Source organism: Panthera pardus, unplaced genomic scaffold (assembly GCF_024362965.1).
Source record: "Panthera pardus isolate Hobbes unplaced genomic scaffold, ASM2436296v1 HiC_scaffold_13, whole genome shotgun sequence".
Taxonomy (NCBI): domain Eukaryota; kingdom Metazoa; phylum Chordata; class Mammalia; order Carnivora; family Felidae; genus Panthera; species Panthera pardus.
In genome coordinates this window covers 84,913,943-84,927,814 of record NW_026526688.1, presented here as the reverse complement: position 1 = coordinate 84,927,814, position 13,872 = coordinate 84,913,943, and the positions used below count along the sequence as shown (strand labels likewise).

At 44.1% G+C, this 13,872-nt stretch overlaps 1 pseudogene; it reads right to left on the bottom strand.

Annotated features, from left to right (window-relative positions):
• Window positions 1–9,738, bottom strand: part of LOC109246787 (forkhead box protein K2-like) — a 48,902-nt pseudogene extending 39,164 nt beyond the window's left edge.
• Between the last annotated feature and the right edge of the window lie 4,134 nt (window positions 9,739–13,872).

Below are 13,872 nucleotides of genomic sequence, written 5' to 3'. Positions count from 1 at the left end.
GCTGGAGGTTATGACCTCAGCATCTATTTGGGAGACATAATTCAATCCATTCTGGTCCCCATTTTAAAGATGAAGAAGTTGATGCACAGAGCAGCCCTCTAAACTGCCCATGTCACTGAGAAAGTAAGTGGCAGCAGCAGAGTCAGGGCTCTAACCATCCCACTATATTGCCTCTCATAAAGGAAGCCAGATGCAGAAAGTCTGGATTACAATACAGCCAGATGTTTGCTAGGGTGGTATGTGACTGAAAGGTTTTGCCATCTCACAGCTTAGGGTGGTGGACATAATCTAAGCTGCATGAAATAATTTTAAATTGAGATTTACATCAGCACTATCTGAAGATGTGTCTGGTTAAGAACATTACAATTCCTGGGGTGCTTGGGTGGCTCCGTCGGTTAAGCGTCCGACTCTTGATTTCAGCTCAGGTCTTGATCTCAGGGTCGTGAGTTCGAGTCCTGCATTGGGCTCCACACTGGGCGTGGAGCCTACTTAAAAAAAAAAAAAGGAAGAACATTACAATTCCTTTTACTGGATAATCTGCTCTTTGTGTTGAAACTTCTGATGAAGACAAAAGGAAAGAAAATTGTTTTTTCACACCTACTGGATTATTATTGAATCATACTTTTCAAATAGTAAAACGTACACGCCCTAAATATAATTTGGTGTGGACGGATAAATGTATATACCTGTATGTTAACTATGGGACTGAAGGTGTTTCACATTAGTTTGCGTCCTAAGTACTTTTTATTGGGCTTTGTCTTTAACTTGACATGGTTTCTTCAGCACCTGCTTTGGTACATTCAGTCCACAGCTTGTAAGTGTGTTTGAGGGATTATCATGGCCGATATTTTTTCCACCATTGACATGAAATAAAAAGCAGGACTCGGAAAGCTAGAGAGGCACTTAAAGCAAGATGGAGAGAGGAAGAAAGATAGTGGCAGCCTGTGTGTAGGGCACTATGGCAGCACCTGCTGTTTTACCCACCCTCTGCCCGGCACCTTTCTCCTCTCTCATGTCACAACCCGGTGCGGAGGAAAAGGCACGTGCCTCTGACCTTATCAGCACCTTCTTGCCCTCTGAGGACAGTCTGAAGCCGTCCTTACTGGAATGTGATGTTAGCACTAGTGGTTCATGTGGGGAGTGAGTTTAGTGACTTCCCTGCATTCTTACAAGAATAATGGAATTCCAGGGGCTCCTGGGTGTCTCAGTCGGTTAAGCGTCCGACTTCAGCTCAGGTCGCAATCTCGCGGTCCGTGAGTTCGAGCCCCGCGTCGGGCTCTGGGCTGATGGCTCAGAGCCCGGAGCCTGCTTCCGATTCTGTGTCTCCCTCTCTCTCTCTGCCCCTCCCCCGTTCATGCTCTGTCTCTCTCTGTCTCAAAAATAAATAAAAACGTTAAAAAAAATTAAAAAAAAAATGGAATTCCAGAAAGACATAGGGTAGAGAAGCATCCGAGGTCATGTAGAAATCCTCCACAGAGACAATTGAACTAATGGTCCCTTAAGGTTGCTTCCAACTCTGTGATGCTAGAATTTATTTTTCAAATAAAGAAGTTAAGGCCCTGAGAAGTAAGTGATGTAAAAAATACCATGTGAACAGTTAGTGCCAAGGTACAACTATGGGGCTGGTGAGGAAAACGTTGGTATACCCATCATCAGATCCATGAGACTCCCATGTCAGTCTTGGGTCAGAATCGGCATTCCTTCTGCCTCACTTTAAGACTTTTGTTTCCTACTCAGACTCCATGACCTTTCAAGCTCTTGTTAAGAGGCCCATTCACCAAGTAGGGGGAAACCCATAGAGGGTGGGGGTAAATGTGCCAACATACGGCACACTGCTCCCCCTTCACTGGCATGGCCACTGCAGTCCTATTGAAATAATGGCTCACAAGGCCCACAGCCCACAGGGACCACCACCTGATGCCCCTTAGAACGCTGACTGCTGGCTTAGAAACAATTTCCTGCTGATAACTTTGTTGTTGTCACTATAAATTTGGGAACAAGAAGAGAAACAGTATTTCATTAAAAGTTCTGATTTGTTTTGCATACCAAGCCAAGAATGGAGGTATCTCAGATTTTATAAGTTGCTCTGTCAGTCAGAGAGAGACCTGTGGAATTTGCAGTGCTTTGCACTGGGGAGTAGATTGTAATTGGATAGGCGAACTCCCCTCGGCCTTTTCCCCCCTCCCCTCCTCGGGAAGTCAGCCAGCCATAGGAGGCTCTGGAATGATGCATGTCTAATCACAGTGTGCAGACAGTTTGCTCCTCTGTCTTAGTTCCTGTCATCAGAGTGTATATTTACCAAAAGAAGAGCATTCCTGTAGTAAGTGTCAGCCTTGTGAAAAGTATGGCAAAGAAAGCAAGGGTGGCTGTGAAGTAAACCCGGGACAGCATGGGACAAAACTGAGAGGCAGCGTCATTTGCTGTCACTGCCTGCAGCCATTCCCTGAGGTCAAGCACCCCTGTATGGCCTCGTCCTTTCCTTCCTTCCCACAGCACCTACCAGAGAGCTCTGTACTTCTTAGTCCCTCTGTAAGCACTGCTGCTAACTGACCTACCTTCCAGACTAGCTCCCCACCGTAGTGCAAGCTTGTATCAGCCAGAGAAGGAGCAATTCTCCCGTCAGACACCCTGCCAAGCTCTTAGGAGCATTTTGTCCTGGGGCTGCTACAGAGAGATCAAGGAGGAGACAGCACACTTAATCAATTTCTGAGCTTTATCCTCTAAGTATGCGTAAGTATACAGTAACTAGTAATGATTTATCCTAACACATCTTCCTCTGAATTCTAGAACATTTTCTAAGCAATACTCCATCAATCCTCCAAGCAGCTTTTAACACGGATAGGAAAATGAACATGTTTTCTACGACTCATAAACAGTATGGATGCTCTTAATAAACCCAGTTTTATAGAGACTGTGGTGATGATTTCTCAGCCCTACCTAAGTCAGAGATATGAGTTCCCTTTGGGGCAGGCACGCGCTGAATCGAAAGTTGTGTGCAAGTGGAAACATGACTGGATCTGTCTGATACCTGGTGCCTTGTAAACATTAAATATGTGTTGAGTGACGTGTGACTCCACAGAAAATACCTTCCTTATTTTTCAAAAGGTCTTTCTTATTTTTGAAAGGACAAACACACTACATATAACTGTAAAAATATTCCCAAGCACATACAAGAAAATGTGAAAGTCATTCTCATTATCACGTGCTTTCTGACTCTCTCTGCTGGTAATAGCTGTTAATAGTTTGTGCATGCTTGCAAACAGTTTTTCCTACATGTATATTTGTGAAATATAAAATATAAAAATCTATATAATGTGAATTATTAATGTCTATATATCATTCTGTAACTCATTTTCATCACTGAGTAATACATGTTGTGGTATTGTAAAATCTATAAATCTAAGTTATGCTTTTTAATTGCAACATACCTTCTTGTTAGCCTAAAAGATTTTTAACCCATCTCCTGTTGATGATCATTTATGATGTTTCCAAATGTTTTCATATTCCAAAAAATGCTACAGTAAATGTTCTTGTGAGCAGAAATGTCACGATAAATATTCCTGTGGCATTCTTTGCAATAAGAAAAGAACTGTTACAATTTTTCTTGGAGAGGGAAGTGTTTTTAATGTAAATTCTTTCCTCAAGAAAGAATCCCTTTCAAAAGGTAATTCCATATATCAGTTACTTTCATATAAATGTTTAAGACCATCATTTATTACTATTCACAAGATGACACATTGGCTTAGTGGTTCTTCTCAGATTCAGTCACATGCCTGCACAGTCAGCCTGGAGTTGTCTAGGCAGACCCATTGATCTTGGGGGGGCTCTCTCACATGTCTGGGGTTTGCTAGCTATTGTCTGGTCTGATAGACACAGTGTTTCTCCTAGAAGCTTAGCCTGGGCCTGTTCTCTCATGACAAGACACAGGTCAATGAGGAGAGTGGAAACATGTAAGCATTTCTTCAAGTTTCTTATGTCAAGCTTGCTATTATCCCACTGGCCAAAGCAGGATACATGGCTGAGTATGGAGTATGAGTGGGAGGGCATTGGCAAAGGTGTGAAAAATTAAGATGATTTTTCCAGTTGATTTGTATACATATTCAAAAAAGTTTCCAGATACTGCCAAATTGCCCTCCCCCACAATTTGTTTTTACCACAACAAATGGTATATAGGAGGGTTTGGGAAACAAAATTCAGTCTCCCAGGGCGAAATATTAGGAACATAGTACAATTTTACTTTAATGACCTTTGTCCCTTCCTTTTGATTTCTGCTGTTATATTCTAAGACTACTAAGTTTATTATAGTTATTGCTTTTTTCCATTGTATAGTTTTCCTAAAGATTTATAACATTTTACTTTCTTTTTTATACCTTTAATTTTTAACTTTAATTAAAGCAACTTTAATCATTATTTTTGCCTTAGCCATAATTAAGAGGGAATTAATATGTACTGTTAGTCTTTTCATAAAGCAGTTTCTACATTCCTAAGCATGTATAGTTTGAACTGCAGCTTAGTTTAATGAAATTTTGTTATTAGATAAGTTTGCAAAACGTGGGCATGGGTGCTATATTTTCTGAGATCACTTACATCTAACAATCCCATTTTGTTAAAGCTTTTATACATAAACTATTTCTCCTTACTTATCTACTATCTTTTAGAATTGAATGTTCCTATGAGATCTTTGAAATATGTGATTTTTTCCCCTCTCACTCATTCATTTAATACATATTTGTTGAGCTCCTACCATTGGACAGGCACTATTCTAGATACCGAGAATATAGAAATAAACAACATACACACAAATATCTTTGCTCTCCTGGAGCTTAAATTCTATGGGAGAACATATATAATAAGCAAAATGAATAAATAACTAATGACCTGTATCGTATAGATAAATAAGTAAATATAATTTAAGCAAGAAAAGGAGGGATATGGAGAGCCACAGTGAGGGTTATCTTTAAATGGGGCAGTCAGGAAAAGAATCCATGAGAAGATGACATGTGAAGGAGATGAGTGAAAAAGAGTTACATATTTGCATCAGGAACATTCCAGGCAGCATGAACAGCAAGTGCAAAGGCCCTGAGGTGAACATGTCTGGCATATTTGAGGAACAACATGGAGGCCTGTTTACCTGGAGCAAAGGAAGTGAGGTGAGGAATAGAAAGATGAGGTCAGAATGCTAACTGAAGTTAAGATCAGGTTGGGCCTTACAGATCATTTAAGAAATATGGTTTATATCCTGATGAGAGGTGAAACCTGGATGGGTTCGAAGAGGGAAGGGACAAAGTCTGACTTAATGCTTTAACAAAAATATTCTGGCTACTCGTGGGTGACTTTCAATTTGTTGTCGTTTGTTTTCCCCTCGTGGATACTCTGAGAAAACTTAAAATTTTTTTTATATTTAAAGTAGGAAAACTTTCTTAGCATATCCATATTAGTTGTGGTGGTTTCATTAATATTTCCTGTAACATACTGTATAGCTTCTGATTAACAAATTTTTGAATTTCATTTGCTGTTTAATATTTCAGGGGCACCCATTATCTGTTTGTTGAAATGCTTGTGTTTGCCCTCCTGCTGTCAGTTTTCTGTTAAATACTTCCCTATCTTTGCTTCCTATATATTTGGTATATACTTTTCTCAAAACTATCCCCCACATCTCAGTTATTTTTCTCTCATTTTCATTTCTTCCTGCTCCATATTTATTTATCGTTTCTTAGCTGTCTGTGATCTTTGACTTTTTCATTACCTTACCCTTGAACATTTTTTATTCTGTCATTTTCTTTCCCCATCTGACATCTCATTTCGTAGATAATTTTCTTTATTTTCTGTCATAATGCAAAGTCTAAAAGTCTAATTTCTTGGACTGTGCTCATTCTAGAATAGTTTTTTTTTTTAAACTTGTTCCAGTTTATTTTTTACTTTTCTTCCTGCTATAGTATTTTTGTGTTGTTGATGAGCCTTTTGTATTCACACTTTTCATTTGAAAGGGGTTGGTGCTGTCTAGGCCTCATCGACCCACGGGGCTGGGTGGATTCTATTTTGCTCCCTTCTGTTTTCCTCTGGGTCCTCTCAGTACCCTCATCTTATAATGTGTGCTCGAGGCCAGGTGTTGATGGCTTAATGCTCTCCTCGGTTTCTGAGAGTTGGGGGATAGTTTCTGGAAAGAACAATTACACCTACAAGGGGCGTTAAGTTGCTTCTCTTTCTTTCTCCATAGTTATTATTTTTTGAAAAGGGTGTGTGGTAGAAAACTGAATCTTTTTTCCAAATGAGGTAGGAACAGTTCTGTGCCTTTAAACACACACAATACTTAGGAGGCTTGTTTCACTTAGAGTGGAAAATTATTCTGGGACAAAGTCAACACAAAGAAACAAACAATAGAAAGCAGGAAAGAGAACCGGTTAAGTGCAGCTCCAGAGTCCAGCAGTTCTTGGGGTCATGGTTACATGCAGCCCAGCATGGGCATCTGTCTGTCTGTCCTACACACTTGAGATGGAGGTGGACGGACTGGATCAGGTAGCTGCTTTAACGTGGAAAACCTGCAGACGCCATCAAGTAGCTCCATCCAGACTTTAACAGGACAGACAAAAGGAAATCATTCCATAGGCTGAAACAGAACAACAAAAACAAAACTACATTGTTTCTTTCCCCCAAGTGAAATCAACATGAAAGGTCCTGTGTGATTGCAAAATTACGGAGTACAAATGGAATGAACTGAAACATCAAAGACTCCATTATTTTATAAAGAAAGTACATGTCAAAATATTCTAATTCCACACAGTACAACAGACTGCTGTCTTATCTACCAGTGCCAGCACCGAGGGTCCTGGGAGGGCAGCGAGGAGGGCTCCCGAACTGTCCCTGCAGCTCTGCTTGCACCGGGCGCCGCCCAAGGACCCCAAATCTCTGCTTGGAATTACAAGCTGAGCTCAGAGTGGGGAGACGCTTGCCCAACCGGGTTTTGTTGCATGTGCTTTTTGTTCAGGTGCGACTTCTTTCTTTAAGGAGGTTTAAGGCCGCCTGGGTTTTTGTGCTTTCAGTGCTGACGTGAAGCCCAACCGCAGGACCCTCTACCCACTGACACAATGTGCTCCCAGTGTAGGTAAAGGCTGTCCCCTCTGGGCAGCACAGAGTTGATAAAAAAGTAAGGAAAGCTGTCCTGAAAGCTTAGGCAGTTAAGTTAGAGGTGAGCTGGAGGCAAGGACGGTGATAAATAGGTTAGGAGTTAGAAGCCCTGGGGGCACAACATCACACATTAGAAGCCTGGAGGCACAGCATCCTGACTGTGGCTTCCAAGACCCTGGGCAGACAGAATGGGAGCCACCGGTACAGAGCAAGCGCTCTCCTCCTATACCTCTGCCCCAGGGTAACCCCTAGACTCATTATAATGTATTTGCATTGCTGTTTTAGCCCCCCTGCCCACCCTGGCCTTGGGGGAAGCTGCCGTGACTGTGACTGTTGGGTAGAAACCTTGTAAGGTCAAAAACTCCTGGTCCCAACCTGTGGGAGGAGTCCCCAAAATGACTGGAAGCAGCCTCTATTAGAGACCACTCCCCATAACCCAAGGCCCCACTCACACAAAAAGAGAGGACCCCTGTACCCTCAGGGCAGTTGCCCCCTCTGGGCCTGCCTGCTCCCCCTTCTTGGGAGAGTAGTACTGTCCCTCATAAACTCTTTTGTGCTTGCTCCCTTCCTTCTGGCTGTCTTTCTTTGAGCGTGGATGCTCCCGTAAATCTTTTGTGGGGAATGCAAGAACCAAAATAGCCATTCCCACAAGGCAGGCTCTCCCAGTGGTAATGGTCCCAGTCACTAGTTTTGGGCGTCTTTCTCACTGCTGGCAGCTGACAGCGGTCCACACTCAGGGTGATGATGATTCTCTTGGGTCTTCTGTCTTTTTAAAAAAAAAAATTTTTTTTTAATGTTTATTTCTTTCTTTTTCTTTTTTTTTTTTTTTTTAATGTTTATTTATTTTTGAGACAGAGAGAGACAGAGCATGAACGGGGGAGGGTCAGAGAGAGAGAGGGAGACACAGAATCTGAAACAGGCTCCAGGTCTGAGCTGTCAGCACAGAGCCCGATGCGGGGCTTGAACTCACGGACCGCGAGATCATGACCTGAGCCGAAGTCGGACGCTTAACCGACTGAGCCACCCAAGTGCCCCAAATGTTTATTTATTTCTGAGAGCATGAGCAGGGGAGGGGCAGAGAGAGAGGAGACACGAGAATCCGAAGCAGGCTCCAGGCTCTGAGCTGTCAGCACAGAGCCCAACTCGGGGATCGAACTCACAAACCGTGAGATCATGACCTGAGCCGAAGTTGGTTGCTCAACCGACTGAGCCACCCAGGCACCCCTTGGGTCTTCTGTCTTGACCTGCTTCGGCTCTGGCTGCTCTGACTGGTCGCCATTCTGGTGCTTTGTGGGCAGGGAGGCTGACATCCATGCACGTCTGGCCAGCCTGTGCAGAGGACCCACCACTGCACCGTTCACCAGGCCATGGACGGTGGCAGGGATTGGCACCATGTGAGTTGCGTTTTGCGTTATAGTTTTTATTGGTAGCTCACGGTGACCTGGACAGGGGTGGTCTATGAAATCTGAACGACCCGGCTAGCAGTGCCTATAGGGTGAGGCATGGCGAATCACAGGAATAGGTTCTATTTTCACCTTTATTTCTTTATGATCTTCATTCTCTTGCGGCTCTGCCCTAGTGGGGGGCCAGCATGGCTGCCTGAGTGACCACTGCCTGGTCAGTGACGGTGTATGTGTTCGCTGGGGCCAGGCTGGCCACGCCAGTAATAGACACTGCTGGGATCTGATGGATGATGTGAGTCGTCTGCACGACAAGCTGCTCAGAGGTCCAGGTGGTCACAGGGGCTGTGACTGTGTAGGTGACAGGCCTGATTGCTGGTGGCAGCTGCTGCTGCTGCGTGGCAGTTAAAAGCCCAACTAGGCAGAGGTGAGCCTGGTGCACTCTGGACAGACAGGGCCTCTTGGATGACAGGCAGTTGGGACTGTGAGGTTGCAGATGCAGGCTCCAGGTCGGGAGGGGGTGGGGCGCAATGAACCTTCTCTCAACAGGCTCTCAGGGGTCTGGGCACCACTGGCCTGAGCAGACCGCACTCCGGTGTGACTGGGAGGGTCTGGGGCACTTCTATATGAGAGAGGTCCCCCAGGGGATCTGCAGCAAGGCACGCCCCTGTGCCATCTTTTCCTAAAAGCCTGCTCTATTCATTTGCTTTCAGGGGCAGGATCTATCCTCCAGAATGAGCCTTTGCCTAGTTCTTCCTGGGAACGTGGTATTTTGATGAGATAAGGATTCAGAGAGAGGCTGTGGCAGACTGAATTCTGCCAGCCCTTGTCTACCGTCCTGTGGTGTGGATAATTTTTAGTGATGTGAGTATAAATTCCATTTAGAGTGAGTTGTTTATCAGGGGCCATTGTAATTGCTTGTACGATTAACTGCATAGGAATAAGGTGGCTTTGAATCATCCTCTGGGCTGTCTCCACCAGAAGCTTCCTTTTCATTTTTTCTGGCTGCGAGTTGTCGGCCTTTAAATTGAGGTCAGCTGGTGTCACACAGCCCATTTTTGTACCCCGAAGACCCTGCTCCCGGGGTGCGGGGGGGGGGGGGGGGGCCGGGTTGCTGGATGGGTAGGAGTTTGCAGCACTGACGGTTCCCATGGGCTGAGATGATGAAGTGCGCCATGGTGTCTGGAACGCCTACGGTCAGGGGGTCAGGGGGTCAGGGGGCCAGGGGCGAGGTGCGGACCCGCGTGGGCTTCACCCCTGAACCTCCCGCTTCTCCACCTTCTCACGTGATCTTGCCGTCGGTGCCCGGGAACCCGAACGTACACACGTGCGGCAGCTTCCGCGATCCCATGGTTCTTGCGGTTCTTGCCCGCAGCTGTTGCAGAGACAGAGCAGGGAGAAGCCGCTGTCGCCCCGGGAGTGAAGATGTGGAGGTGGCGCCACCAGATGAAGCCCAAGTGGCCCGTGCTCAGGTCCACGGAGCCCTGCAACCGGTTGCGCCTGATGGTCACCCAGCGCTTCCTCGTCAGGTACTGGACCTCGTAGACCTCGAGGCGTGCCACGGCCCAGCCGCCTGGTGGGGACCCCCTGTCGCCCGGGGGCCTGGCCACCGCCCTCGGCCTGAGAGTGCCCGGCCACCCCTCCCACCGCCAGGGAGCTGAGGGCCACGTGCGCTGCCAGGCCGGCTGGCACCAGCGGAGGCCACTCCATAGTTATTTTAAGGGACATTCCTGGGGACATTCCTCTGCACTGAAGGGTGTTTTCAGTTTGACAATGTTTCACCCCAGGGGGAGTGTGTATTTTGGGTGCGTTTGGTGTTCATCTGGTTTCCAGGAACCCCTCCTTAATCTGTGGCAGTGGAGAAGAGTGTTTCGAAGAACATTCTAGGTTTCTGGGCCTTGCAGGTCCTAAACCATTGAGTTGGGTTTGTTCCAAGTTGGGGGTATCACTGAGGGTTTCCTGAATCCCCCCCCCCCCCCCCCCCCCCACTGTTCTGCCCTCTTCCCTGGGAGTCAGGAGAAGTCATCATCTTGTTAGTTCTGGGAGCCCTAATTGTTCTGCTTCTGGAAGAAATTTTAAAGGACTGTTTGAGTTAACTGATGATATGTTCTTTCTTTATTCTTTTTCTTTCTGGAGGGTAGTGTTATATGAGTCTATGTCTCTCTGCCATCTTTCTCTAGGAGTTTCTTACATGTGCTTAATCTCCTTGAAAAGTTCTCATAAAACTTTCTTAGGTGGCTAATTTAAAGACCCATCTCAATTTTGGTCTTCATTGTGTCTGTCTGACTCCAGTGACACCTATCCTAGGCATCCGAGGAAATAAAATGGTGTGTGGTCATGATTAAGATCTTTCAGGGAATTCTCCAGGCAGCTTATATCATTTCTTTTAAAAATCTGTTCTTATCTTTGACCCAAAATATGTAATTTTATAGAGGATTAATCTCTCTCTTTTTGAATTCATGCAATTAAAAAAAATTTTTTTTTTCTGTGCTATAAAACAAGGAAACTGACTGGGGATGTCTAGCATATAGTGTCCTGAGGTATATGGATTTGTTTTCTGGGGCTGCTGTAACAAATTGCCACAAACCAAGTAGCCGGAAATAACAGAAATTTATTCTCATAATTCTAGAAATACAAAATTAACGTGTCAGCAGGGCCATCCTCTTTCTGAAGACACTAGGGAAGAATCTTTCCTTGACTCTTCCCAGCTTCAGGCAATTTTTGGCACTTTTTGGCTTGCAGCCACATAGTTGAGTCTTCAGACCATTACATGGTCTTTTCCCCTGTATGTCTCTGTTTGTGTGTCCACTCCTCTTATAAGGTCCTTATTTGTCCACTGTCACCAGGATTTCTTTTTTCCTTAACTAATTGCACCTGCAAAGATCGTATTTCCAAATAAAGTCACAGTCTGAGGTTTTGGGTGGCCATTAATTTTCAGGGTATACTGTTCAATCTAGTTAAGTAGGGATTGTGGCCATTAGTGTGCAGAGAGTGAACCCCTCAGGACTTAGGAAGCACATAAATGTTGGTATTTGAGTAGTGAACCAGTAAAAGAGGATTGTAAATCATGGTTTGTCCTCTCTGTACACTCAACTACCCATTGTTCCTTCCAAGCTTGATTATGGGGTGTCTCTAGGTATGGAGTATAATTAGGTGTCAGTGGGACGGTGGGGGGGAATCAAGAGGAGTGTTAAGGAGAAAAGACCTTCGGTTTCATAATGAGCCCATTTATTTCTTCAGGTATAAAAGTGAAAGCTTACAGCCTGATCCACAAGAGGATCTGTAAAGTGGGAGCTGCTCTGTAGCAAATATACAAGGAAATTGAAATGGTTTTTGGTTTTTGTGATGCCTTTTCAAGTACCTCGGGTGGAAGCAGCTTCTCTTCAACCACAGCCCCAGGTCAAGAGCTGTGTTTGTCTTTCTTTCTGCAGAGGAAGCCGAGGCTTTAGCTCTTACATGGACCTGACTTGGGAGGAAGTGGGGTAATGAAGTACGGGAGATCTTACTGGTGAGGATAGTGGGGACACCAGCACTTGGCATTCTATCTCCCGAAAAACAAACATTTGTAATTGGCACCTTGGCCACTGTCCTTTCATCGTGATCTCTAATCACCCATGCTAATGTAGAAAAGGAGATTGAATCCTGTACTTTTTGCCTCAGCTAAGAGTTCTTTTCAAAGCTCCAGCTTCTGAGAAAACTCTACCTAGTAAGACAAAGGTATTTATTCCATTGTTTCATTTGCATAGATTAGTTGATTAGGTTTGAAAAATAAAGTATAACGTTGCCTAGTTAAGAGTAAGAACTTCTTAGTTACTTGAATTTTAGAAGCTTCTTGGTGAAGAAATAATTCAGGCATTAAAACTACTTTCTCAGTTTTAATTACCTTTTATTATTTGCCTGAGACTTGATCATAAAGATGTAATATAAATCTAAGTAAGCACAGGGTTTTGCTTAGGCACCGAATGGGTTATTTCAGTTACTCACGGCAGAGAAACCAGTTTCTGAACCAAGTCCTAGATGGTGGGACCCCTTCCTTGCTTGTACTTTATAAGTAGAAAGAAAAGTGAAAGCCCAGCCAAACACTCTCAGTTGCCGAGGAAACGCAGCATTTTCTGCTGAACGGAGGAGAAACCTATGAACTGTGCAGTCTTGTTGACTGACTGTAAGTCGATACCAATGATCCCAAATACGTGTTTTGTCAAACAACAGAGTCCTGTTGTCCTTTGCGTAGATGGGAACCTTAAACGTGGTAAGAATCCAATACTAACGGATTACTTATTTGAGAGTGTGGTATTGTCACTGTCTCCTTTTACATATTTAGGTGGTTTTACTCTCTGTATGTCCTCCACGCCCCGCTGCTTAAATGAGCTTTTATAAAGTACAGACAATGTATGGGTACAGAGTCAACCTGACTAGTGCAGTTCAAAACCACACAATTTTGAGTCTTATTCTTCTAGGTTCTGAGAGGGTAATAGAGGCATGCTTAAAACCATGGCCCCTACAGATGAGCCTTTCCTAATTGGCCTTCCATGTCTGCGAAGATAGATAGCTCTGTTTGTCATTCTCGTATGATAAGAAGACACATTGGCTGTGTGAACAGAAGTAAGCAAGAAGGGTGCTTACTCCTCCTTGAGGATCACATGTTCGTTCTAAGCATCAGGAATAGAGCTCGAATTGAGCATGGGTATCCTGTAAAATCATAGTCTGTCACCTCTTCAAATACAGAACAGTATGAAGCCTCTGTCGAGGGAAAGATGATCATACCATGATTGTATTTTCATCAAGCTTTGATTTGGCAACAGGTGATTAGGCAAGAGTTGTTAGAGGACATTGCAAGTTTGTGAAACATTAAGATCCTTCTTTAATTGGAAACAAAAAGCCTTCAGGAAGTATTAGAAAAGCTTTCTTTAATGTTTATCTGGCCTCTAGTATAGTGCTGAGTACCTGTTAGACATTCTATAAATAGTTATTCAATGATTGATTAGCTTTGCAACTAGTACACTGTAGAAGGTCATTAGGAATGAATGCTTGTTGAGATAGGAGATAAAGATTAACAGAATGAAAATAATTCAAATAAAACTGAGGTCTATGCTTTAGATGGATTAATAAGAAAATTTTTGTACATGCTTTAAAAATACGGTGATGTTTTCAAATGCTCAACACTCCTTTTTAGAAAATATTTATTTATTTTTGGGAGAGTGCAAATGGGGGAGGGGAAGAGGGAAGGGGACAGAGGATCTGAAGTGGGCTCTGTGCTGAGAGGCTGACAGTAGCGAGACTGATGTAGGGCTCGAACTCATGGACCGTGAGATCGTGACCTGAGCGGGAAGTTGGATGCTCAACTGAC